Raw genomic sequence first — 26,310 nt, 5'->3', positions numbered from 1 at the left:
CCATGTGAAGACTGAGGCAGAGATGAGAGTTATGCAGCCATAGGGAATGTCTACAGCCATTAGAAGCTGGTAAAGGCAAGGAGGGTGTTCCCCAAGAGCTTTTGAAGGGAGTATGCCTCTGTCAACACCTTGATTTTGGACTACTGGACTCCAGAACTCTGAGAGAACAAACTCCTGTTTATTAATCCACCAAGTTTGTGATAATTTTTGTGACAGCCCTAGGAAACTAATACTTGCATGTTTTATTAGACAAATAGCACTGATTGAGCCCCCACTTCATACCAGGCTTTGTGGTAGATGTTTTTTAGAAGTTATCCCCTATAGCAACTTCACTGGGTAAGGCATCTTATATCCATTTTTTCAGATGATAAAAACTAATCCACATAGAGATTTAGTAACTTGCTAAGATTCTCATAGATTAGAAGAGCTGAGACTTCCACTTTTATTTCCAATATGTAAAGAGCGTAGAAGTCATCACTCTTTTTAAGTCATCACTTAGAGGTCTTTGTTACAACAAGAAAAAATCTGGACAAACCAAAATTCAATGACTTTTCTTCTACCCATCAGAAAACTGAAGTCATAGGTCAACATATCACTTTCAAATCTATAGCAGCACTATAGACACATGCACATGCATGTTTATTGCGGCACTATTCACAATAGCAAAGACTTGGAACCAACCCAAATGTCCATCAATAATAGACTGGATGAAGAAAATGTGGTCCATATACACCATGGAATAGTATGCCCCCATAAAAAAGGATGAATTCATGTCCTTTGCAGGGACATGAATGAAGCTGGAAACCATCATTCTCAGCAAACTATCACAGGGACAGAAAACCAAACACCGCATGTTTTCACTCATAAGTAGGAGTTGAATAATGAGAACACATGGACAGAGGGAGGGGAACATCACACACTGGGGCCTGTTGGGGGTGGGGAGCTGGGGAAGGGACAGCATTAGGAGAAATACCTAATGTAGATGACAGGTTGATGGGTGCAGCAAACCAACATGGCACATGTATACCTATGCAACAAACCTGCACGTTGTGCACATGTACCCTAGAACTTAAAGTATAATTAAATAAATAAATAACAAAAAGTTATAATCCTTCCAAAAACAAGTCTGTAGCAACAGACTCCTTCAGAGAGATACAGTACAGAAAGAATTGCTTACTTGGAGCAGAAGATGCTAGACACCATAAGTTAGTAAGAACATTTAAATGAAGATGCTAGACACCGTAAGTTAGCAGGAACATTTAAATAGTAAATGTGACAAATTTCTGGAGGCTGAGGGCAGATCAGCATTAGAGTGAGTCACTCCTGGGGGCCCTGGTCATGGGACAGCCTCACATATTGTAGGCTTTCCGTTTAAAAACAGTACCAGATTTTCATGGTTAGGCTCTGAGAAAAATCCCCTCATGGCTTTGGCAGGGGAAAGGAAAGAGAATGTGTCCCATACTTTGTGCCTAACAAAGGCCTAGTCCCCAGGGGAATACATTTTCCTGAGGGCAATTTTGAAACCGTATCCCAGCTTGGGAAGTGGAATTCTGCCCCACTTGAGCATGTCTCACCTAAGGAAAAGAGAAAAACCCTAATTATCGGGGTATATGACATCCAGGAAATGGATTGAGAACACTGAAGTCAGGAATGGAAGTAGGAACAGTAGAGGAAAATCCTTTACCCCTTGAGGAGGGAGGGACAGAAACACCTGTGAAGGCCATAGCCCCAAGAAAAAGTCTCACTAAATGAGACTTACGCAGAAGTTTATAGAATGCCCCCCACCTCTGCTACACCCTACCATCGCACCAGTAAGCCTCTAGTAGAGTAACAATGTATTACAGCTGAAAGACCTGCAAGACACATCCTTGAAGACTTGTACCAAGAATATCCCCCAAATCAAGAAAAAAGACAAAAAGTGGAAACAAAAACAAAAACAAACCAAACACTAGAGGAATTGAAAGCCTCTGGTACTTAGAGCTGCAACAGACATTAGACATGACCCAACTGCTAGCCACATTAATAAAGGTAATCTCATACTAAAGGTATATTTACCTCAGTCCCTACTACCTGATATGATATACCTGGCTTTCAACAAAAAATTACAAGGCATGCAAAAACGTGAGGAAAAAACACAGTCTAAAGAGACAAGGCGAGGCTGGGTGTGGTGGTTCATGACTGTGATGCCAGCACTTTGGTAGGCCAAGGCAGGCAGATCACTTGAGTCAGGAGTTTGAGACCAGCCTGGCCACATGGTAAAACACCATGTCTACTAAAAATACAAAAAAAAAAAAAAAAAAAAATGAATTGGGCATGATGGCACATGCCTGTAATCCCAGCCACTCCAGAGGCCAAGGCAGGACAATCACTTGAACCTGGGAGATGGAAGTTGCAGTGAGCCGAGATCGTGCCACTGCACCCCAGCCTGGACAACAGAGTGAGACTCCACCTCAAAAAAATAAAGAAATAAATAAAGAGACAAAGCAGTCATCAGAACCAGACTAACATATGAAACAGATGTTGGAATTAACAGACAGGAAACTTAAAATGACCATAATTACCATGTTAAAGGCTCTAATAAAAAAAATAGACAACATAAAAGACCAAAGGGGTAAATAGGATTAAAAGCAAAATAAAACCAAAAAACTTAGGCTTGTCCTATTCAAGCTACAGTATAACATATCAAGATAAAGATAAAAATCTTGTAGAAAACCAGAGGGGGATAGAAATCAACTAAACTATAGAAGAACATCCGTAAGAATTACAGAAGACTTTTCACCAGAAACTATGCATTCAAGAAGAGAATGGAGAGAAATCTTTGAAGTATTCAAAGAAAAATATTCCAACCTGTAATTCTATGTCTGGCTAACATGTTTCAATGTGACACATGTTAGCATGTGACAGAGAAATAAAGACTAAACTTGTATGTATACAAATAAGCAACATAAAAAAAGGCATAAATGACGGTAAAGTTAAATATTTTCTTTTTCTCACTTTTTTTTTCTTTCTTCCTTTTTTTTTTTTGAGACAGCCTTGCTCTGTCGCCTAGGCTGGAGTGCAGTGGTGTGATTTTGTCTCACTGCAACCTCCACCTCCTGGGTTCAAGCAATTCTCCTGCCTCAGCCTCCCTGGTAGCTGGAATTACAGATGTGCACCACCACACCCAGCAAATTTTTGTATTTTAGTAGAGATAGGGTTTCACCATGTTGGCCAGGTTGGTCTCTGACTCCTAACCTCAAGCAATCCACTTAATGAATCTAAAATATAACTTCGTTTAAAGCCATAGTAGTAGCAATGTATTGGGTGAACTAAATGACAGCAATGCTGCAAGGGAAGGGAGGAATTAGGAAGTCTTTATCATTAGGTACCTGCACTTGTAATAAACAAGTACAGAGTTATTTGAGGGTAGATTTAGATCATTTAAAAATATGTATTGTTGATCTATGGCAACTCCTTAAAAAGTTATCAAAATCAGCATAAATTATACACCAACAGGGGAGACAAAACAGAATCATATAAAATGCTCAGGTAAATCACTAGAAGGCAGTAAAAGAGGAGGAAAATACACAACAAATGCAATGAGTAGGAAACAAGCTCAAAGATTATAGATTTTGATCTGAATATAGCAAAAATCAATTTAAATGTGGATAGTAGGCCGGGCGCCGTGGCTCAAGCCTGTAATCCCAGCACTTTGGGAGGCCGAGATGAGCAGATCACGAGGTCAGGAGATCGAGACCATCCTGGCTAACACGGTGAAACCCCGTCTCTACTAAAAAAAAAAAAATACGAAAAACTAGCTGGGCGAGGTGGCGGCGCCTGTAGTCCCAGCTACTTGGGAGGCTGAGGCAGGAGAATGGCGTAAACCCGGGAGGCGGAGCTTGCAGTAAGCTGAGATCCGGCCACTGCACTCCAGCCTGGGTGACAGAGCGAGACTCCATCTCAAAAAAAAAAAAAAAAAAATGTGGATAATATAAACATGCTACATAAAGGTAGAGATTGGCAGATTGCACTAAAAAATTAGACCACAATATGCTGTCTCCAAAAAAAAAACCCACTTCAAATTTAGACTCTGATAAATGCTACATGGCAGAAGTATTGCAGTAGAGACAGTAGTACTCTAGGCCCAGTTCTCTCCCTAAATTGATATAGATTACCAGTCACTTTTCTGGGACTTGTTTTCTTATTTGTTCCACGTTGTTATGGGTTTTGTTTGTTTGTTTTTGAGATGGAGTCTCTCTCTCTTTCACCAAGCTAGAGTACAGTGGCGCTATCTCGGCTCACTGCAACCTCCGCCTCCTGGGTTCAAGCGATTGTCCTGCCTCGGCCTCCGGAGTATCTGGGACTACAGGTGTGTGCCACCATGCCCAGCTAATTTTTGTTTTTTTAGTAGAGACAGGGTTTCACCATGTTGGCCAGGATAGTCTTGATCTCTTGACCTCATGATCCACTGCCTTGGCCTCCCAAAGTGCTGGGATTAAAGGCATGAGCCCCTGCACCCAGTCATGAGTTTTTATGTAAAATTTTTTCTGAGGAATTTAAACCTGGTTTGGTGTGAGGCAGGCTCCAAATCTTCATAGTTTTTCATATCCATGTTATCCCATCGTACCTCACACCCTCCAAGTGATTTCTGCCAATATTCTTATGAGGTAAGTCTGCCAAATTCTAGATTAATTATATTTAGGTGAGCATTTTTCTAGTGATCTACAAATTAAACAACAAATTAAGACCTGGATGCAAACTGAACAAATAGCTTGACTAAATTACACACTAGATAAAGTGAATTTTTTTTAATGGGAGTTATCTTAATGCAGTATAGTTCTGCAATGCAAGCCACAGAACTTGGTAAATATTCAACTTAGACAACTAAAACATGGGAGATCAGAAAAAAGTCAATGCCTTACTTTGATCTGACATGATTCTTATAATAGGTATTATCTTATATTGATCACTGGAAAGAAAATATACTTAGTTTTTGAAAGAATAAAATATCTAAATGAAATTATCCTAAAAATATCATTGCCATTTCTTTTTTCTTTCTTTTTCTTTTTCTTTTATTTTCTTTTTTCTGAGACAGAGTCTCGCTCTGTCGCCCAGGCTGGAGTGCAGTGGGGCGATCTCAGCTCACTGCAAGCTCCACCTCCCAGGTTCATGCCATTCTCCTGCCTCAGCCTCCTGAGTAGGTGGGACTACAGGCGCCCGCCACCACGCCTGGCTAATTTTCTGTATTATTAGTAGAGATGGGGTTTCACCGTGTTAGCCAGGATGGTCTCGATCTCCTGACCTTGTGATCTGCCCTCCTCAGCCTCCCAAAGTGCTGGGACATTGCCATTTCTTAGATTAACTTACATAAATTCACTTGATAGTAATGGTAAAAGCAGTGTACCAAAATTTTGTTAAAATTGTAGTAAAAAATTGAGGTTGACATTTATTTGGTACCATCAATCAGTACAAGACCAATCATTTACTCCAAAATGCACAAGACTGTAAACTTCTGGGGAAGCAAATTCAGCTTCTAGTATGTACTTTGTTTATAAATGCTTCTATGAAATCAACCTATAATGGTCAATAGGTTAAAGGTTTATATATTAGATTTTTAAGTTATGCAAATTACTAACAAATTGCAAATTTAAACAAATGGGCAAATTGAAAGCATTTTCTTTAGCAACCAAGAAAAAATGGTAAGAACCCTAACTGTGAGAATGAGAGGTTTTATTGAATAATTTCTGCATTATATTTTTTGTTCTAAGCTACAGCAGAACAATTAGCCCAGAAAGTACATGATGGATGAACATAATGAAACCTGAAATTTCGAGTACAATGAAAATCTGTCATTGAAAGTTATAGTTATTTATCAGCTTCCAAAGGATTAGCTTAGAAGATCTTGGACTTTCTTTGACAGCCTGGAGATGAAAACTATAAAGCTTTCTGAAACTTTGAAACTTTAGATTTAGAAGTACCTTAATTGTGAATATGAAATGGGAGAATTTTTCAATTTGGGATTCAATGCTCGTAAACACACCGGAGACTGAAGGGGTTTTCTGAAACCTGGCAACTTTTTTGGTGTTATCTCACACTATTTCCCTGTATCTAGGCTGAACTGGATGACTTGTCAATCCCATGAAAAATTTTTCCTTCGATGTAAGTGATGGAGAATGCTTTTCTCTATGTAAGAATCTCATCTCTCAGTCAGACGGAAACCAACCTATTCTTCATGGCCAGCTGAAATACCTTTTCTGATCACCAGATCCGGGAATGATGTATTTGTTCTCAAGATTTTCATAGTTGTTTCTACTACTTATGTGGAAACTTTTAACTGTAGTTATTTATGGGAATATTTTATTTCCCTCTTGTGATTGTAGGTATGTAAGTATCATGGTGCTTCCTGAAACATAATACATATTCAAAGGATATTAATAAATGAGTTGAGCAGTTTCCATGTTTAGCAAATGGCTGGTTAGTTACATGGCTGAGCCAGTAATTTCTACTGTCTCAACAGTCCTGTGACATCATTGGGCCACAGTCAAAATGACTGGAGAGAGCTTGCAAAAGTTTAGTTCTGTAGATACCTGTAGACGAGTAGCACAGAGTGCCTCAGACCAATGGATTTAAAATTGATGAAGTGCTGTCTGAACCATTGATGTTTAAAATTTGACCTTTAAATAATATTTTATAAAAGGAATAATATTGTAAATACATACAGATACTAACTAATGCTACCTGGTTGTTGGACAGACTCATGTTTTACGTATTGAAGGCTGGTTGTAGACATAAAGCATCCAATGAAGGAAATGATTTGGATTTTATAGACTCGACTGTGGTACTCTCTAGTCCTTGCATTTCAAGACTGCAAATTCAATAAAATGTAGAAAATGAAAGGTTGTGAAAGAAAAGAGAAATTATTTTCATCAAGAGAAGAAGATGAAAACATAGGCTTGGTCATGTCAATCTGATATTTGACAGCTCAGACCTTTTTAGAAACAGTGTTTTAAAGTCTTTTATCAGGAATTGACCATCACCACCATTTCTCAAGTGAATGCCCTGATGGCTACTAAGGTTACTTGAAAAGGACATTATTCTTGTAGCTTCTGCTCCTTGGAATTTTACTGAGAGTAGGATTTAAGAAGGTTAATTACATTATCAAACTGAAAGGCCCTGTTAATATGCTGACTCTTGGGAGCGACATTACCTTGCTTTGTCCCCTCCTGTCATTATGTCTTTTACTAACATGATATGGTGGAGTCATTTTAATTATGTAGCCTAACACTAAGAAAACGGAGATAGGTAATGTCCTCATTGTTCCCCTTTTAGGTAACAACTTTTTAAATTCATTGACAAGGGTCATTTCCTTTTGCTTTGCCTGAGTGGGAAGAGACATATTTGCTGAGCTGATTTTCTCACCAGCAGAGAGAAGGCAACAGTCAAGCTTTCTGAGCTATGAAATGGAGGAGGGGCCCTTTCAGATCCCTAGGGCAGCTTGCTTAAAATTGACCGCAGCAACACCACAAAAACTAGCAGAGGGTACATCTTTTTATTTCCGTTGAAGGGGAGAAAAAAATATATAATTTATTTTCTTAACCCTCGTAAGTTCTTAGCTGGGACACCTTTGGAAGAAAAGACACAGTCACAGGAAGAAAAAGGTATTCAAATGTATTAACATTCATATGGACAAAGGAGCCATACACAAAGTGTGAGACTCAAAGCAGGGGTCAGGGCCAGGTGCGGTGGCTCATGCCTGTAATCCTAGCATTTTGGGAGGCTGAGATGGGCAGATCACTTGAGGTCTGGAGTTCAAGACCAGCCTGGCCAACACGGTGAAACCCCAACTCTACTAAAAATACGAATATTAGTTGAGCATGGTGGCACACACCTGTAATCCTAGCTACTGGGGAGGCTGAGGGACAAGAATCGCTTGAACCCAGGAGGCGGAGGTTATAGTGAGCCAAGATCACGCCACTGCACTCCAACCTGGGCAACAGAGTGGGACTCTGTCTCAAAAAAAAAACAAAAAACAAGAACTGGAGGGGTCAGATGACTGATATTTTTATATCAGCCTGAGGTTACAGAAAGAGTAGGGGCTTAGGGCTTCTGGAAGGAGGTGGCATCACAGGTTACATAAGAGTGAGAGAAGACTGCATTGCAAGCAAAGGCTATCTTGTTATTCAGATGAAACCTCACAGGTAGCAGCCCAGCCATTAGAAAGAACAGATGGTAGCCAGTGGTCAAAGTTCCTCTGCTAGACCTTTAAAAGTCCCAGACTTTTAGTCTCCTTTTACTGTGAGTCGATCTTTCCTAGAGCTGGTTAAGGGGGACTCAGAGAGAGCCTGGGTGTTTATTTCACCAATGTAGGTCTTCTCTACAGATGCAAATCTCCAGCACAAAAGGCAACTTTGCAAGACTATTCCTGTCTGCAGCCTTTCGGAATAGCCATCTCGAAACAGGCCAAGGAGGTATATTTGGGTGACATATTTTTGGTCCCCTTCACTGTATAACTGACCTGAGCGTCCTCATGAGCCCTATGTTATTGACTCATGGAGGGTCAGAAAGAGGGATAATGAGAGATTTTGGAAATGTGGCTTAATTTTGCCTATTATGTATAACTGAACACTTTCTGGCTACTCTGCCACTGTCTGGTGACTTACTGTCATCTGGGGAAAGTGTCTTCCCAGATCCACTTTCCCTCTGCCTTCCTTTCTTGCACAGCTCTCTGGTGTGAAGGAGGTGGTTGTGTGCCCTCATGTCTTTGCATGAGGGACCTTGGACCTTTCCCTGGCTTCTGGTCCCCATTTCATCCTCTGGTCTCAGCGATCTTCACTGAGATACCATGTCCTAGTGTGTATCTGCATGTTTCCCTCTGCCCTATTTGCATTCACTCTTCAATATTCCCGCATTGATATAGCTCACGGTCTGTTCTCTGGGTATAGTCAATGTAAGGTCTCCCTTCCTGCACACCACCCCATTACCACTGTTCTCTACAACTGGCTACAGATGCTACCGGAAAGGGGCCCCAATCCAGACCCCAGGAAAGAGTTCTTGGATCTCACACAAGAAAGAATTCAGGGCAAGACCACAGTGCAAAGCAAAAGCAAGTTTACTAAGAAAGAACAGCGGCTGGGCGCGGTGGCTCAAGCCTGTAATCCCAGCACTTTGGGAGGCCGAGACGGGCGGATCACGAGGTCAGGAGATCAAGACCATCCTGGCTAACACGGTAAAACCCCGTCTCTACTAAAAAATACACAAAAAAAACTAGCCGGGCGAGGTGGCGGGCGCCTGTAGTCCCAGCTACTCAGGAGGCTGAGGCAGGAGAATGGCGTAAACCCGGGAGGCGGAGCTTGCAGTGAGCTGAGATCCGGCCACTGCACTCCAGCCTGGGCCACAGATGGAGACTTCGTCTCCAAAAAAAAAAAAAAAAAAAAAAAGAACAGCTTTATTAAGACAGAACAGCTACTCCATAGACAGAGTAGGGCGTTCTCAAAAGTAAGGGGAGGAACGCATACACACACACATATATATATACACACACATATATATGTCATGCGCGTCCATGTGAAGAGACCACCAAACAGGCTTTGTGTGAGCAATAAAGCTTTTTAATCATCTGGGAGCAGGCGGGCTGAGTCCAAAAAGAGAGTCAGAGAAGGAGATAAGGGTGGGGCCGTTTTATAGGATTTGGGTAGGTAAAGGAAAATTACAGTCAAAGGGGGGTTGTTCTCTGGCGGGCAGGAGTGGGGATCACAAGGTGCTCAGTGGAGGAGCTTTTTGAGCCAGGATGAGCCAGGAAAAGGAATTTCACAAGATAATATCATCGCTTAAGGCAAGGACTGGCCATTTTCACTTCTTTTGTGGTGGAATGTCATCGGGTAAGGCGAGGCAGGGCATTTGCACTTCTTTTGTGATTCTTCAGTTACTTCAGGCCATCTGGTCCTATACGTGCATGTCACAGGGAATGTGATGGCTTGGCTTGGGCTCAGAGGCCTGACAATATATATATAGATCATGTATTCTGCTCCATGTGTTCGTGATATAGGATTAATTTTCTTCATTACTATGTTTTGCAAGAATTGATATTATTATCTTTAAAGCAAAATTAGGAATGCTTCTGTTCTCACGGTATGGGGATATCAGGACACCCCTAAGTCTGGGTCTGTTTAGTAAATGTTATCAATCTGTTTTCTTAACAGTAAGCACCTAGAGGCTAGGAATACCTAACTTTGTGAGAACACAGCCCAACAAGTCCCAGCCTCATTTTTTCCTAGCCCTTACTCAAGATGGAGTCGCTATGGTTCGAATGCCTTTGACAGCATCATCTAAAGGTCCCTCAATCCACACTGGGGAGAGTCCCCAGCAGACAATTTTTACTTTTTACTTGGTTCTCATTTCTAACACTCAAGGGGCCACAGGAACCTTCTGGATCTCTTCCATCTCCTCCAGCAAGCATGGCCAGCATCCATGGCCTCTTTCCTGAGGCTGCTCTACTTTAATGCCTGCCATTCCAGGAGGCCGTTTCCTCCCCTGCTGCCAGGAAGGAAGGGGCACGTGGGTCCTTCTGACTTTCAATCCCCAAGCCCCAGTGGAAGAATAGGCACTGTCCATTTGAAGCCGTCAACGGTACATTTTGTTGGATATTGCAAGCACATGAACTTTTTTAAACATGTAAAAACCAAAATCATTTTATGTCTTATCCTCACCCAGACAGATTAGCTCTCTAGGGAAACACACCCCTGCAGCCATCTTTTAAAGGCTTTTCTCTGCTTGAGAGAAACTTTCTTTTTATTTCACTAGAGTTACGTATTCAGTTTAGTTAAAATAAAACACATAGAGTCTTGGTTAGAGGTCCAGAAAAATCTGTGTGTTGGTTGCACGTGATCTATGAAAACCATCTCATTGTGCACATTTACCAGGCACAGGGCCATATTGACAGAGGGGAAAACCCATGTGGGAAGAAAAATGGTGACAGCCTTTCTGATGAGAGGATCAAGCCTTCGAAGGAGCTTATCACTTCTTCCGCCAGAGACATCTGCACATTCTCCCTGTTGACACTGTAGGTGCTGTGATTCCCAAATGAGACCCGTCGATTGGATCAGCAGGAAATTAGTGCATGGGCTGAGAAGACATTAAGTTGAAAGTCACAGCACCACAAAGGGCCTGGTCTTCTGAATGTTAAGTAATGTGTAGCTGCACTTTTTTTTTTTTTTTTTTTTTTTGGCTGAGAAGTTATGCTTTTGATCTATGGACTTTAATTTAATTTCTCTCTTGGCCTCTAAGGAGGAGAGCAAAATAAAGTATCCTGAAATATAGTTTCATCTTTGGCATGTTACAAATGATCAGCCATTCCTTTCTGTGGGCTGAATGTGTCGGGGAGAGATCATCGCAGAGCGGAGTTCCTGATCCACTTGGGACTTTCTCCTGGTGTATTTAGGTTAGCGACATGAAAGCATATGTTGCTAAATGCTTTTGCCTTAACTGTTTAAATCCATGTGTATTATATTGGAAATGTCAATCCATAGAGAAATTCTAATTCTTTGGTTCTACCACAAGCATCCAGACTGTGGACTGGTGCCACGATCAGGTGTTCATGCACAGCACCAGCACGCCCATCACTTCAGAGCCGTTTCCTTCAGATACACAAGCCCAGAAAGTCGTACCATGTTTCTTTCTTTCTTTTTTTTTTTAAATTATACTTTAAGTTCCAGGGTGCATGTGCACAACATGCAGGTTTGTTACATAGGCATACATGTGCCATGTTGGTTTGCTGCACCCATCAACTCGTCATTTACATTAGGTGTTTCTCCTAATGCTATCCCTCCCCCAGCCCTACACCCACTGACAGGCCCTGGTATAGTGATGTTCCCCTCCCTGTGTCTGTGTGTTCTCATTGTTCAACTCCCACCTATGAGTGAAAACATGCGGTGTTTGGTTTTCTGTCCTTGCGACAGTTTGCTGAGAATGATGGTTTCCAGCTTCATCCACGTTTTTTAAGTCGTCTTTCTAGATACTACCCCAAATACCATCTTGACTTAATGCTTTGTTATTGAACTTTCATCTGACCCATTTCTTCTGCTTTCTAGTTTGTCCTTCATTGTTGAGTCTCCTTCCAACAATTTGCAGTATGCCTTCTAATATGCCCATTCAAGTATAACAGTGTTCACTTCCAATTTCTGGGTTTACAGTCGTATGTCAGTTTATCTCCAGGGTGCCAGTTGATGCCACCAGTTTTTAACTCACTAATGCCTAGGAAAATCTGAATGGCACCTGCTATTGGAGCTCTAACCTCCAAGGCTATGGGGCAGTTTCATAATTCAGATCACTATAGACTCCTTCACCACAGAGACTCAAAGCACCTTCTATCTTCCTTTTCCTGTTTATCTGAGATCTGCCAGGTTCTCTTCCTACATTCTGTCAACCTGAAATAAATGAAAGAGTCAGAATCCAGGTTAAAAGTGTTTATTCATGTGCAAAGCTGAGAATGGTCATCTAGGTAACCCAGATTCCGAAGGAATGGGGTCAGTGCTCCCAAGCCAAAAAGTTAAGGTGTTGCTTATACAGGCAGAAGCAAAGAAATTTAACAGGATTATAATATCTTCCATACAAGACTCGTTTATGAGTTACAGCAATTTGATTAGTTACAGCTTGTTTTACTTCCCTTTTCCAATTTAGAATAGTATATTTAATGTTCCAGACTGTGTAATAGACATGAGGTCTTTGTGTAAAAGAAGTAAAAGGCGGGCGGATCACGAGGTCAGGAGATCGAGACCATCCTGGCTAACACGGTGAAACCCCGTCTCTACTAAAAATACAAAATAATTAGCCGGGCGTGGTGGCAGGCACCTGTAGTCCCAGCTACTCGGGAGGCTGAGGCAGGCGTGAACCTGGGAGGCGGAGCTTGCAGTGAACCGAGATCGCGCCACTGGACTCCAGCCTGGGCGATAGAGTGAGACTCCGCCTCAAAAAAAAAGAAAAAGAAAAAGAAGTAAAAGGGAAGTTGTTTTTTTTTCCGCCCGTCTCGGCCTCCCAAAGTGCTGGGATTACAGGCGTGAGCCACCGTGCCTGGCCAAAGGGAAGTTAATCTAGAATGAAGATCAACAGTGAAGAGGCAAGGGGTCGTCTTTGGTGCCCTTTAATCCTTTACTACATTTTACAAAACAATGTAAGCAAAGAAAAGGCTAGTCTATAATCAGAGAAATAAAGGTTACAACTGCCTAGGTTACAGCTGTCTGTCATATGACTCAGGTCCCATAATCATATTTTTTTGGGGACAGAGTCTTGCTCTGTTGCCCAGGCTGGAGTGCAATGGTACAATCTCGGCTCACTGTAACCTCTGCCTCTCAAGTTCAAGCAATTCTCCTGCCTCAGCCTACTGAGTAGGTGGGATTACAAGCATATGCGACCATGCCCAGCTAATTTTTGTATTTTTAGTAGAGACGGGGTTTCACCATGTTGACCAAGCAAGTCTCTACCTCCTGGCCTCAAGTGATTGGCCCACCTCAGCCCCCCAAAGTGCTGGGTTTACAGATGTGAGCCACTGCACGTGGCCACATTCCATTAAGGCTGAAAAAAATTTACAGTTTCAACAGCTTTGATTTTGAATTATTTATTTTTATAATTCTCAAACACAGAAGCCCCACTGAGTCACCCAGAGTTGATTTACACTCCTCGGGTGATCTAAATCCTTCCAGCAGCAGCAACGTTACCCAACGTTAAAAAGCAGAATCTCAGGCTCCCAACCCAGGTTTACTGAATCAGAATCTGCATCTGAACAAGATTTTAACAATGTCATTTATATGCGCATTGAAATGTGAGAAGTTCATGTCTAGGTAATGTTCTGGCATCTCCATTTTTTTTTTTTAAAGAGGAGAGAAAATAGAGTTTTATCTCAGTTGCTGAATCTTTGCTATACATAGAAACTCTTTTACCGGCTCAGTCTCTTTTTAGAAATTTTTTTTAGATTTTTGGCCTTACTTGGTCTTTTTTGAAGGACAGTTTCTGTTGTTATTGTTTTTGGTTTTGTTTGTTTGTCTTTTGTTGCCATATAAAGCCGGGACGGATCTTTGCAAACAGGTCACGTCTTTGTATATTTGAGATGTAGAGGCAGAAAAGGCAGAATTTGCCTAACATTATTTCCACTTCAAGACTTTTAAATGTCCTCATTCTTTTAACAGTTTTCTTACTTCCCCCTCCCACTGAACAGCCTCCAGGGCCTTTGCCAGACACACTTTAAAACCACCTGCTGCCCCTGTGAGCATGTGCCCACACAGTTGGGTGTTGCAGGTACCAGCTGCAGAGCCTTAATCACAGGTGCTTTCCACCCTCACCCGGGCCCTCAGGACCTCTCAGCAAACCTTTTACTAATTCCTTGCCAGCGGTCTCTCTCATTTCTTATAGTAGCACTTCTAACTTCTCACTACTTCCTTCAAATTTCAAGTGGCATCCTCAGCTGCCTCAAAAGATTGTCAGACCTCCTGGTTCATAGGAAAAATAAGGAATAGACACATACTCATACCACACTTTTAAACTGATGTCACTTGCTAGTCAAATTCTTTCTTTCTATCTCAGAAAAAGGGCTTTGACTCTGTTTCTGCCTAAATCAAATTCCTTACACCGTTGACTCCTGAACAACGTGGAGTTTAGGGGCACCAACCCCCTTGTAGTCAAAAACCCATCTGTAACTTTCAACTTCCCCAAAAAGTTAACTACTGATGACCTATTGTTAACCAAAAGCGTCACTAGTAACATAAATAGTTGATGAACATATATTTGGTATATTACATATATTATGCCCTATTATTATATATCCAAGAATAAGAGAGCATTCAACATTCTTGAGGTGGTAATGAAGGACCACTGTGTTCTCACAATAACGTGTTCTAATAATAAAGTAAGCGAGAGAAAAGAAAATAGTGTTAAGAAAATCGAAAGAAAGAAGGCTGGGTGCAGTGGCTCACACCTGTAATCCCAGCACTTTGAGAGGCTGAGATGGGCGGATCACTGGAGGTCAGGAGTTTGAGACCAGCCTGGCTAACATGATGAAACCCTGTCTCTACTAAAAATACAAAAAATAGCTGGGCATGGTGGCGTGTGCCTGTAGTCCAAACTACTCAGGAGGCTGAGACAGGAGAATTGCTTGATCCCAGCAAACGTGGGTTGCAGTGAGCCAAGATTATACCACTGCACTCCAGTCTGAACAACAGAGCAAGACTCCGTCTCAAAAAAAAACAAAACAAAACAAAACAAAAAAACATAAGAAAGAGAAAGTGCATTTCCCATGCATTAAGTAGGAGTGGATCGTCATAAAGGTCTTCATTATTATTTTCGGGTTGAGTAGGCTGAGGAGGAGGACAAAGAGGAGGCGTTGGTCTTGCTGTCTTTCATGGTAGAGGTGGAAGAAAATCCACATATGAGGGAACCCGTGTAGTTCAAACCTGTGTTGTTCAAGCATCAGCTATACTCTGATTCTAATTCTGTCCTGTCTCATGAAGCACTTTCCTTATTTATAATTCTCTTTCATCTGTAGTTTCAACGCTTTCTATCCAAGTGTTCAGAGAAGTCTCTTGAGCTTCCAGACTAAATCAGGATCTGCTGTTTTAATCTCTCATTGTTCCCTCTAGTTTTCCATTACAGAACTTTGCACTTTATGTAACTGTTTGTAGGATTATTTATATATTTCTTGTTTACCAGATCGTGTGTGCCATGTTCTTATCTAGGGAGCTTGATATAGACTTTTTTTAAATATGAAAAAGATTTGAGGGCAAAGTGCAGTAAAGCTCCTGAGGAGATGGTAGAAAGTAAGGTGAAGAGGGATTTGCCTTGGACAGGAAAACAGAAACCTTTTCCTCAAAGTCCGACAGAAAACAGGAGAAAGGAGCTATCAAGACAGATAAATTTGTACGTATTGATGGTGTTATTATTTGCTAACCTTCATTTTCTAATTGAAGTGACAGACAAGGGAAGATTATAATTGAGGCCACTTAAAAATCAGATTGAGAATGATTGATCTAGTTTTACCACTGGGTTTTTTTTTTATCCAAACCTTCTAACTTTTAAGACTCAGAATACTATGTTCCATGGCTACCAAAGACAGAGGGAAGGGATTTGCCAAAATAAATGAAAATATATGGCTATAGTAAGGTCTGTGCAAGAATGTTCATAGCATTTTTTTATAATAGCCATAAACTGGAAAAAATTTGAAGGTCTATATATACAAATTGTAGTAGATTCATACAGTGGAAGTGACTCAGCCACTTGGAACATGAATACAGGTAATGACATGGACGACTATCAAAAGTAGTATGCTGAGCAAAAGAAGCCAGACGCGGCTGGGAGTGGTGGCTCATGTCTGTAATCTCCGCACTTTGGGAGGCCGAGGTGGGTGGATCACAAGGTCAGGAGTTTGAGACCAGCCTGGCCAACACAGTGAAACCCCATCTCTACTAAAAATACAAAAAATTAGCTGGGCGTGGTGATAGACACCTGTAATCCCAGCTACTTGGGAGGCTGAGGCAGGAGAATCGCTTGAACCTGGAAGGCAGAGTTGTGGTGAGCCAAGATCACGCCAGTGCATTCCAGCCTCAGTGACAATGCGAGACTCCATCTCAAAATAAATAAATAAATAAATAAAAAGAAGCCAGTTGCTAGCAAGTGCATACTGTGAGATTTCATTAGATTAAGGCAAAACTAAAACATGGTGATAGAAATCAGAATCCTAGTTTTTTCTGTCAGGGCATGGGGTAATCTTGGTGCAAACAGATCAGGAAGGCATTTAAATTATTACCACAATGAAAATGTTTTATATCTTAATTGAGGTGGTGCATACATTTGTCAGAACTTTGCAAGTGTTAGACTAAAATTCTGTGCGTATAATCTGTGCAAAACTGTATATATAAATTATCCTTATGTCAAATAGGAATAGGTCTATAAATTTTAGTGAAATTAAACTTCTGTATATTGCTTTTGTTTTGAGCAACTTCATAGAAATGATTGAGAAATTTGAACCATGGTGAAAGATTGGAACAGTCACCGTAAAGAATGGGGGAGGAAGCTGAACATGAACTCAAGTTCCTGAGTGTTTCCTCTCTTTCTTTCTCTCTCAGTCTGTGTTGGGCACCTCATGTATGTGAGCTGGAGGGGGCTGTTCTTAAGTCTGCCCTAGCACTTATCACATTGAAATTGGTGGAACTAAGAATGCAATACCCTGAAGCAGCCTCAGAAGGAAACTTTTTCTCTGACCTTCTCCTGACCTGTTCCATTCTCCCCAGAGACTAGAATCCCTCTGCCCCAAGGCAGGTCATGGAAATCAGAACCCCTTCTCCTCAAAGTCAGCCATAAAACTAGTCATAAAGGAATTATCTGACCTACCTTGTTGGACTGTAGGTCATAAGACCCCCAGTCCAGAGAGAGTCCGGCCCCATACCCAGAAAGAAGGAATGATGCTAGAGAGGCCAAGAAGAATCTAGAGGGACAGGCATTGTCGGGCTTCCTCACTCAGTCTAGTAGCATTAGATCATACCCTTTATGTCCAGTCATATTCTAGACTTTGTTGAATTGAAGCATAAAAATGGACAATTTTCCCTATATCTTTAGGTCTTCATCCTGAAGGCTTCCATATACACATTAAGTTTGTATGCTTTTTCTCCTATTAATCTACCTCTTGTCAATGAGTTTCAATGAACCTTCAGAGGGCAAAGGAGAAACTTTTCCTTCATGCCTATATGCTCTATTTATCTGTTTCATTGCTTCAGATACTGTTCAAATAGGTTTCTTAGGGGTGACCCCTCCATTCTTTTTACCATGTCTCTCCACAGTGCAGTACCCCCATTATTACTCAATGTATACTCATTACTGTGGAATGAACAAAAGGAGAGAACAAATTGGTGGAAAAGGAATGACTAAGCAGCAGTAAGAGAGGCTGGGGATGGCAACTGCAAGTTTATAATGGAGATATAAGCGTTATGTAAATTCTTCAGGATTTCATGCCCTTGTCTTGGATTAAAGGCAGGAGTCAGAATGGTTTAACTTTCTCCTCTATATACAGCTTGCCTTAGTAGGCGGTGAAATCCTTCTGGGTAGAAATGATGCTTCTGTTGTTATTCCCTCGCAGTGCCCAGCAGATTATTAAACCAAATGAATCTGGTTTAATAATCAGGGGAGTGGCCAGGCACGGTGGCTCACGCCTGTAATCCTAGCACTTTGGGAAGCTGAGACCAGCCTGACCAACATGATGAAACCTTGTCTCTACTAAAAATACAAAATTAGCTGGGCGTGGTGGCACATGCCTGTAATTCCAGCTACTTGGGAGACTGAGGCAGGAGACCTGAACCCAGGAGGCGGAGGTTGCAGTGAGCTGAGATTGTACCACTGCACTCAGCCTGGTGGCAGAGCGAGACTCCATCTCAAAATAAATAAATAAATAAATAATCAGGTGAGTGGATCCCAGCAGTACTTTGCTGGAGGCAGATACAGGAGTGGCAGAGCCCCTTCCTGAGGGTCTGGAAATGGGTCATGATGCTTTTTGCAGTAATTAGGTTTTGATGCAAACTCAAAATCCCTGGTTAAGATAAAACACTTTATGGAATTCCATTATCCTTCCATCTAAGTCCTCTTCTAATAATAAGGTTGGCACTTAGGGAAGTGCTCACATCAACAGAATATCATGATATCCATTGTATTGGCACAGCACTTTTTTTTGTTGTCATTATAAGCAATGACAGAATAAGTGTCTTTGTGTATGTGTGTGAGTATATATCTTTGTGCACATGTATTTATGAGTATACCAATAGGGCAAATTTTTTAAATAGTGCATGGGCTCAGTTATAATGTAAGTGATAACCATAAATTTATAAATATTATAAAATTATCCTGCAAAGAAACTAACAACTGTATGAAAGCTCTTGTTCCCTATCTCTTCTTCAAAGTGGTATGTTACAAAATTTTTGTTTTCATGTTATCAATGTATTGAGTGAAAACTTGTATTCATATGTTTTAATTAGAATTTATTGAAGTATGAATGAGATTATTCATCATTTATTTATTTATTTTTTCGAGACGGAGTCTCGCTCTGTTGCCCAGGCTGGAGTGCAGTGGCCAGATCTCAGCTCACTGCAAGCTCCGCCTCCCGGGTTCACGCCGTTCTTCTGCCTCAGCCTCCCGAGTAGCTGGGACTACAGGCTCCCGCCACCTCGCCCGGCTAGTTTTTTTTTTTTTTTTTTTTTTTTTAGTAGAGACGGGGTTTCACCGTGTTAGCCAGGATGGTCTCGATCTCCTGACCTCGTGATCTGCCCGTCTCGGCCTCCCAAAGTGCTGGGATTACAGGCTTGAGCCACCGTGCCCGGCCCTATTCATCATTTAATATGAATCATTTGTATTTAACTTTAACATGAACATCCTGTTTACATTTCTGCCTGCTTTGCTGGTCTTCTTGTCAGTTTCTCAAAGTTTTTCCTTTGTGTTCATCCATTCATTCACCAACCATTTATTGAATGGTTTATTGAATATCATATGCCAAGCACTACTTTAGGCACTGAAGATACAGCCATAAGCAAGACAAATGAAATCACTGCTTTCATGAACTGTGTCTAAGTGGGCAATTAAAACAAATATACATAAAATCTAATGTCAATAAATATAAAATGTAACAGCAAAATGATGAGTACTGGGGAGACAAGATGAAAGAATATGCTTTCCGTTTGCAGTTGATTGCAAAAATGTCTTCACAGTGTGGTACCTTTTTCTTTTTTTTTTTTTTTTTTTTTTTTTTTGAGATGGAGTTTCACTGTTGTTGCCCAGGGTAGAGTGCAATGGCTTGATTTCGGCTCAGTGCAACCTCTGCCTCCCAGGTTCAAGCGATTCCTGTGCCTCAGCCTCCCAAGTAGCTGGGATTATAGACATGCACCACCAAGCTCAGCTAATTTTTTTTGCATTTTTAGTAGAGATGGGGTTTCACCATCTTGGTCAGGCTGGCCTCGAACTCCTGACCTCAGGTGATCCACCCGCCTGGCCTCCCAAAGTGCTGGAATTACAGGCATGAGCCACCCCGCCCGGCCTATTTTTTTTAAGACTATGCTTTTCAGAGCAGTTTTAGGTTCAGAGGAAAATGAAAGAAAGGTAGAGATTTCCTGTATACCTCTTCCTGCCACATACCTCGGTCTCTTCCATTAGCAACACCTCCCAACCAGAGTAGTACATTTGTTACAGTTCAGTGAGCCTACACCGACACATCATCATCACACAGGGTCCATAGTATACATTAGGGCTTATTGTTGGTTGCATTCTATGGGTTATAATGACAAGAATCCACTCCTGGAATATCATATAGAGGTTTTTCAGTACCCTAACAATCCTCTGTGCTCTACCTGTTCATCTCTTCCACCCCTGGCAACCGGTGATCTTTTTACTGTCTCCATAGTTTTGCCTTTTCCAGAAAGTTGCACTGTTGGAGTTGTACAGTGTGCGGCCTTTTCAGACTGAGTTCTTTCACTTAGTAATATGCACGTAAAGTTCTGCCATGACGCTGCATGGCTTGGTAGTTCATTTCTTTTTAGCACGGAATGATGTTTTGTTGTCTGGGTGCACCAGTCATTTATTTATTTTTATTTTGTTTATAGTGCCTTTTCTTTTTTTCTGTATAGAAATTTTTTAATTTATGTGAATTCATATTTATCAGCCATCTGTTTTATGGCTGCTAGGTGTTGTATCTTAATTAGAAAGCCTTAGTATTTTACTATTTATCCGTACTATTTTACTTTTAAAATTGTTTCCTTTTTTATACTGTACAGTTCAATTAACCTTAATCCTTTGTTTTTGCTTTGGGGCACCTTTTGGAATTCTCTCAATTGACTTCTTACTCTTACTTCAAATAAAAGATTCTCCCAACTCGATGGAAGAGATGCTAACATTGTTTTGTTACTGTGTGGCTATATTGTGTTAGATTCTGTACTATTCACTTTCACGTTCATAATTTCATTTTAAAAAAGTGAAAATTAGCCTGTGAAAACACAAACACACATGCACACACACACACACATATCCAGATAATTATTCCCATAATATTGTAATATCTGAACCAATGCCGTCCGAGAGTTTCTTAATGATATAAGAGTTCTGTGTCTGCAGTGTCCAATAAGGTGGTCACTAGCCATATGTGGGTAATGAGCAGTTGAAGTGTAGCTAGTGAAAATGAGGAACTAGCCAGGCGCAGTGGCTCATGCCTGTAAACCCAACACTTTGGAAGGCTGAGGCAAGTGGATCACCTGAGGTCAGGAGTTTGAGACCAGCCTGGCCAACATAGTGAAACCACGTTTCTACTAAAAAAAAAAAAAAAAAATTAGCTGGGTGTGGTGGCGCACACCTGTAATCCCAGCTAATCGGGAGGTGGAAGCATGAGAGTCACTTAAACTCAAGAGGCAGAGGGTTGCAGTGAGCTGAGATCATGCCACTAAACTCCAGCCTGGGTGACAGAGGGAGACTCTGTATAAAAATTTAAAAAGAAAAGAAATAAATGAGGAACTAATTAGCTACATGTGGCTGGTGGCTAATATATTGAACAAGACAGTTCTGGACCATTCAGTGCTGAAAAAAAGAAAGTCTTTCCATCTCACAACCTAATTCACATTGAAGACATAAGTAAGGAGACTTAAAATATTTCCTTCTTTCTTTGTTTTCAGATGTTTTGAGTTTTATACCTATTAAGGCATAATTAATACACACTAACTTGGATAGCTGTGAAGTATAAAATTTTGATGCATTTTGACACTTGAGTATATCCCTAAAACCATAGCCAGAACCAAAATAGTAGAAATTTTTATTCTCCCCAAAAGTTTCCTTGTGCCTTTCTGAAACCCATTTTTCTTCATTTTCCCTCACCCCACCCCATCCCTAGTCACCACTGGTCTGCTTCTTGTCAGGAACAAGACCTCCTTTCCCCCATCCACAGTTCAGTAAAGATCACGTGAGGAGATTGGATATCTCACAGCAACCTGGTAGTAATAACACCCCACTTCTCCAGCCTGGAGTGGTGTCAGAAGAAGCCTAAGGGAGCATCAAGACTTCTGCCATCAAACAGTGGTGACCAGGCCACCCCCACTGCAGTGTCAAATTTCTACCCTCACTGGGTGGTCATGAAACAGCATTTCCCACTTCTGGAGGAGTGGGTTCATCAAAAGCCAACTACAACAGAGGTTTAAATTAAATCCAGAATCACATAACAAAATACAAAGATGTCCAGCTTTCAATTTTAAAAAATATTCATCAGTCCAGGCTCAGTGGCTCACGCCTGTAGTCCCAGCACTTTAGGAGGCCGAGGTGGGTGGATTGTTTGAGGCCAAGAGTTTGAGAATAACCTGGCCGACATGGCAAAACCCCGTCTCTACTGAAAAAAAAAAAAAATTAGCCGAGCATGGTGGCACATGCTTGTAGTCCCAGCTACTTGGCAGGCTGAGACACGAGGATCATTTCAGCCTGGGAGGTAGAGGTTGCAGTGAGACAAGATCACACCACTGCACTCCAGCCTGGGTGACAGAGTGAGACGCTGTATTAACAACAGCAAATACTCATGCCAAGAACCAGGAAGACCTCAAACTAAATGGAAAAAAAAGATATATCAATAGTTGTCAAGATTGAGATGGCAGAGATAATAGATTAGTTTACAAAGATTTTTAAGTATCCATGACAAACGTGTCCAGCTTGCGGCCCAGGATGTCTTTGAATGTGGCCCAAAAGCAATTCGTAACTTTTTGTGTGATTCTTAAAAATCTCATCAGCTATCATTAGTGTTAGTATATTTTGTGTATAATTCTTCTTCCAGGGTGGCCAGGGAAGCCAAAAAAGATTGGACATCACTGATCTATGATAAAAATTATTTTATAATAATAGTAATATGCTTTAAGTATATTAAAAACTAGAAGGCCTCAGGAAATAAATTGAAATTCTCAGCAAAGAAATAGAAGATATTAAAAAATTGAAACGTTAGGACTGAAAAGGACAATAACAGACAGAAAAACTTAGTGGATGGGCTCAATGACAAAATCGATAAGACGGAAGGAACCACTAAATCAGTGAAACAGAAGATAGAACAACAGAAATTACCTAATCTGAACAGCAGAGAGAAAACAGACTGATGAAAAGGAACACGGCCTCTGGGATGGAGATCTTTTGTGGTTTTACAACAAAAGATCTAACATTGGTGTCACTGGAGTTATGAAAGGATAGGAAAAAAATAATGGGGACTAAAAAAATGCTTGAAGAACCTTTCCTAGCTGCCACCAAGGTGCTTGGTCCATCCGCATCCGGTAGTGCCAGCCCCACACTGGCCCGCGCCATGGCCTCCGCCTCCCAGCTCGCCTGCATCTACCTGGCCCTCATTCCGCACGACGATGAGGTGACCGTCACAGAGAAGATCAATGCCCTCATTAAAGCAGCCGGCGTAAATGTCGAACCTTTTTGGCCTGGCTTGTTTGCAAAGGCCTGGCCAACGTCAACATTGGGAGCCTCCTCTGCAATGTAGGGGCTGGTGGACCTGCTCCAGCAGCTGTCTCTGCACCAGCAGGGGCTTCTGCCCGCTCTGCTGCGCTGCTCCAGCTGAGGAGAAGAAAGTGGAAGCCAAGAAAGAAGAATCTGAGAAGTCTGATGATGACATGGGCTCACATCTCTTTGACCAAACCTCTTTTATCATGTGTTCAATAGAAAGCTGAACTTAAAAAAAAAAAAAAAAAAAAAAAAAAAAAAGTACTTGAAGAAATAATGGCTTAAAAACATCACAGGCATAGCAAAGACATAAACCTTCAGTTGAAGAAGCTGAGAGAAGCCCAAACAGGATAAATAAACCCAACGAAATGCATACCAAGCCACTTAATAAACATCTGAAAACTGCAGACAACCACAAAACAAACATCTTGAAAGCAGTCAGGGAAAAATGACATCTTAACTAGAAGAGAAAAATGATTCAACCGCAGCAGACTTCTCATGAGAAACCATGGATGCCAGAAGAAAGTGCCACACAATTTTCCCTTTCCTGCTGAAAGAAAGAATTGTCAATCCATAATCCTCTGCCCAGCAAATATTTTCCTGAGGCATAACGGGGAAATCAAAATGTTCTCAGATGAAGGAAAACTAAGAGAATTTGTCACCAGCTGACGAACTCAATGACTAAAAGGAATTTTCTAAATAAAGGGGAAACACCAAGAAAAGGAACCTTGGAATATCAGAATAGAACAAAACATGGTAAGCAAACATGTAAGAAATACAATTGACTTATCTTCTCTTGATTTTCTGAATTTTTTTTCCCCTAAGACAAAGTCTTGCTCTGTTGCCCAGGCTGGAGTGCAGTGGCATGATCTCCACTCACTGCAACCTCTGTCTCCTGGATTCAAGTGATTCTCCTGCCTCAGCCTCCCGAGTAGCTGGGATTACAGGCATGTGCCCCCTTCTTGACTAATTTTTGTATTTTTAGTAGAGATGGGGTTTCCCCATGTTGGTCAGGCTGGTCTCGAACTCCTGACCTCAAATGATCTGCCCACCTCGGCCTCCCAAAGTGCTGAGATTACAGGTGTGAACCACTGCTCCCAGCCTTCTGAATGTGTTTCTGATTGTTTTGATTGTTGAAGAAAAAGTGTAGCAACGTCTGATGTGATTCTAAATATACATACAGGAATTAACTAAAAAATATTAAAAACTGGAGAGAGTAAAGGAACAGGAAGAGACATAGGGTTCCAGACTTCACTTTACTCAGATTGGTAAGGTGATTACACCAGAAGGCTATAATAAGTTGTGTGAATATAATTTTATTATCAACTAAAAAGAGCTACAAAATAATGCATTCAAAAATATTTAGAGCTAGGTGTGGTGGCTCACACCTGTAATCATACTTAACGCTTGGGGAGGCTGAAGTAGGGAAATCACTTGAACCCAGGAGTTTGAGACCAGCCTGGGCAACATAAGAAGACCCTGTCTCTACAAATAACAATAATAATAATAATAATAATAATAATAACATTAGTCGGGCATAGTAGCATGTATCTGTATTCCCTCCTCAGGAGGCTGAGCTGGGAGGATCACTTAAGCCCGGGAGGCTGAGGCTGCAGTGAACCATTTTCATGCCGATGCATTCCAGCCTGGGTGACAAAGCAAGACTGTAAAAAAACAAAAAAAGAAAACTTAGAAAATTGAAATGGATTTTTAAAAAATATTAATGCAATCCACTGGAAAGCAGAAATAAGAAAAAAAAAACCACCAAAAATAAAGTGGCATACTTAAGCCCTATTACATTAAATATACCATCACATGTAGGTAATTACATTAAATATAAGTAATTACTTTAAATATACTATTTAAAAGACAGAAGCCAGCAGCGTGGATAAAAATCATGGCTCAACAACATGCTATCCCCAAGAAACTTGCATCAAATATAACAAGTAAAAGAATAGAAAAAAGATGTGTTGTTCAAAATTGATTAAAGGAAATCTAGAATAGGTATATTAATTTTATATGAAGCAGACTTCACCACAAGGAAAAGTCAAAGTAATAAAGGGGGTCATTAGATAATAATGAGGAGCTCATTTTTCCAAGAAGACGTAGCAAACTTAAATGTGTATGTATCTAACAAGAGAGACTCAAAATGCCTGAGGCAAATGGATAGAACCTAAAGAAGAACTAGACTATTCCATTATTAGAGCTGAGACTTTAACACTCCTCTATCAGTAATTGATATATCGATAGATCAAGCAGGGAGAAAAATCAGTAAGGATGTAGATGACCTGAACAACACAATCAATCAACTTGACCTGATTACAGGATATTCCAACTAACAGCAAAAAGCATGGTCTGTTTTGCCTTTCATGGTCTCAAGTTCATGTGAAACATTCACTGAGACCATATTTTGGGCCATTAAACACATCATAATAAGTTTTAAAAAATAGAAATTATACCAAGTATGTTCTCTGATTATAATGGAATCAAATTAGAAATCAGTAACCAAAAGCTAAAAGGAAAATCTCCAAACATTTGAAAATTAAACAACACACTTTAAAATCATTGAAGAATCCTCTGGAAAATTTAAAAAAAAAAAAAAAAAACAGAATAAAAATAAAATGTAGCTTGTCAATTTGTGGAACACTGCTAAAGCAAGGTTGGGAGAAATATTTGTAACACAAATGTATACATTAGAAAAGATGAAAATTTCCAAATCAATCATCTAAACTCCAGACTCTAGAACATAGAAGAGCAAAATAAACCCAAAACAAGCAAGAGTAAGGAAATAATAAAGATACGAGCATAAATCAATGGAATTGAAAACATTCGAATAATTTAAAAACCAGTGAAACAAAG

General features: G+C 40.7%; 1 protein-coding gene and 1 pseudogene across 2 annotated transcripts in view; both read left to right on the top strand.

Annotated features, from left to right (window-relative positions):
• Window positions 1–26,310, top strand: part of RGS7 (regulator of G protein signaling 7) — a 565,601-nt gene that overhangs the window by 323,842 nt on the left and 215,449 nt on the right. The gene's annotated exons all lie outside the window — the stretch shown is intronic.
• LOC115899147 lies at window positions 23,306–23,678 on the top strand (annotated as a pseudogene).

Source organism: Rhinopithecus roxellana, chromosome 8, assembly GCF_007565055.1.
Source record: "Rhinopithecus roxellana isolate Shanxi Qingling chromosome 8, ASM756505v1, whole genome shotgun sequence".
In the NCBI taxonomy this organism is placed as follows: Eukaryota; Metazoa; Chordata; class Mammalia; order Primates; family Cercopithecidae; genus Rhinopithecus; species Rhinopithecus roxellana.
The sequence above is the reverse complement of the archived record's forward strand: the minus strand, read 5'-3'. Positions and strand labels throughout refer to the sequence as shown.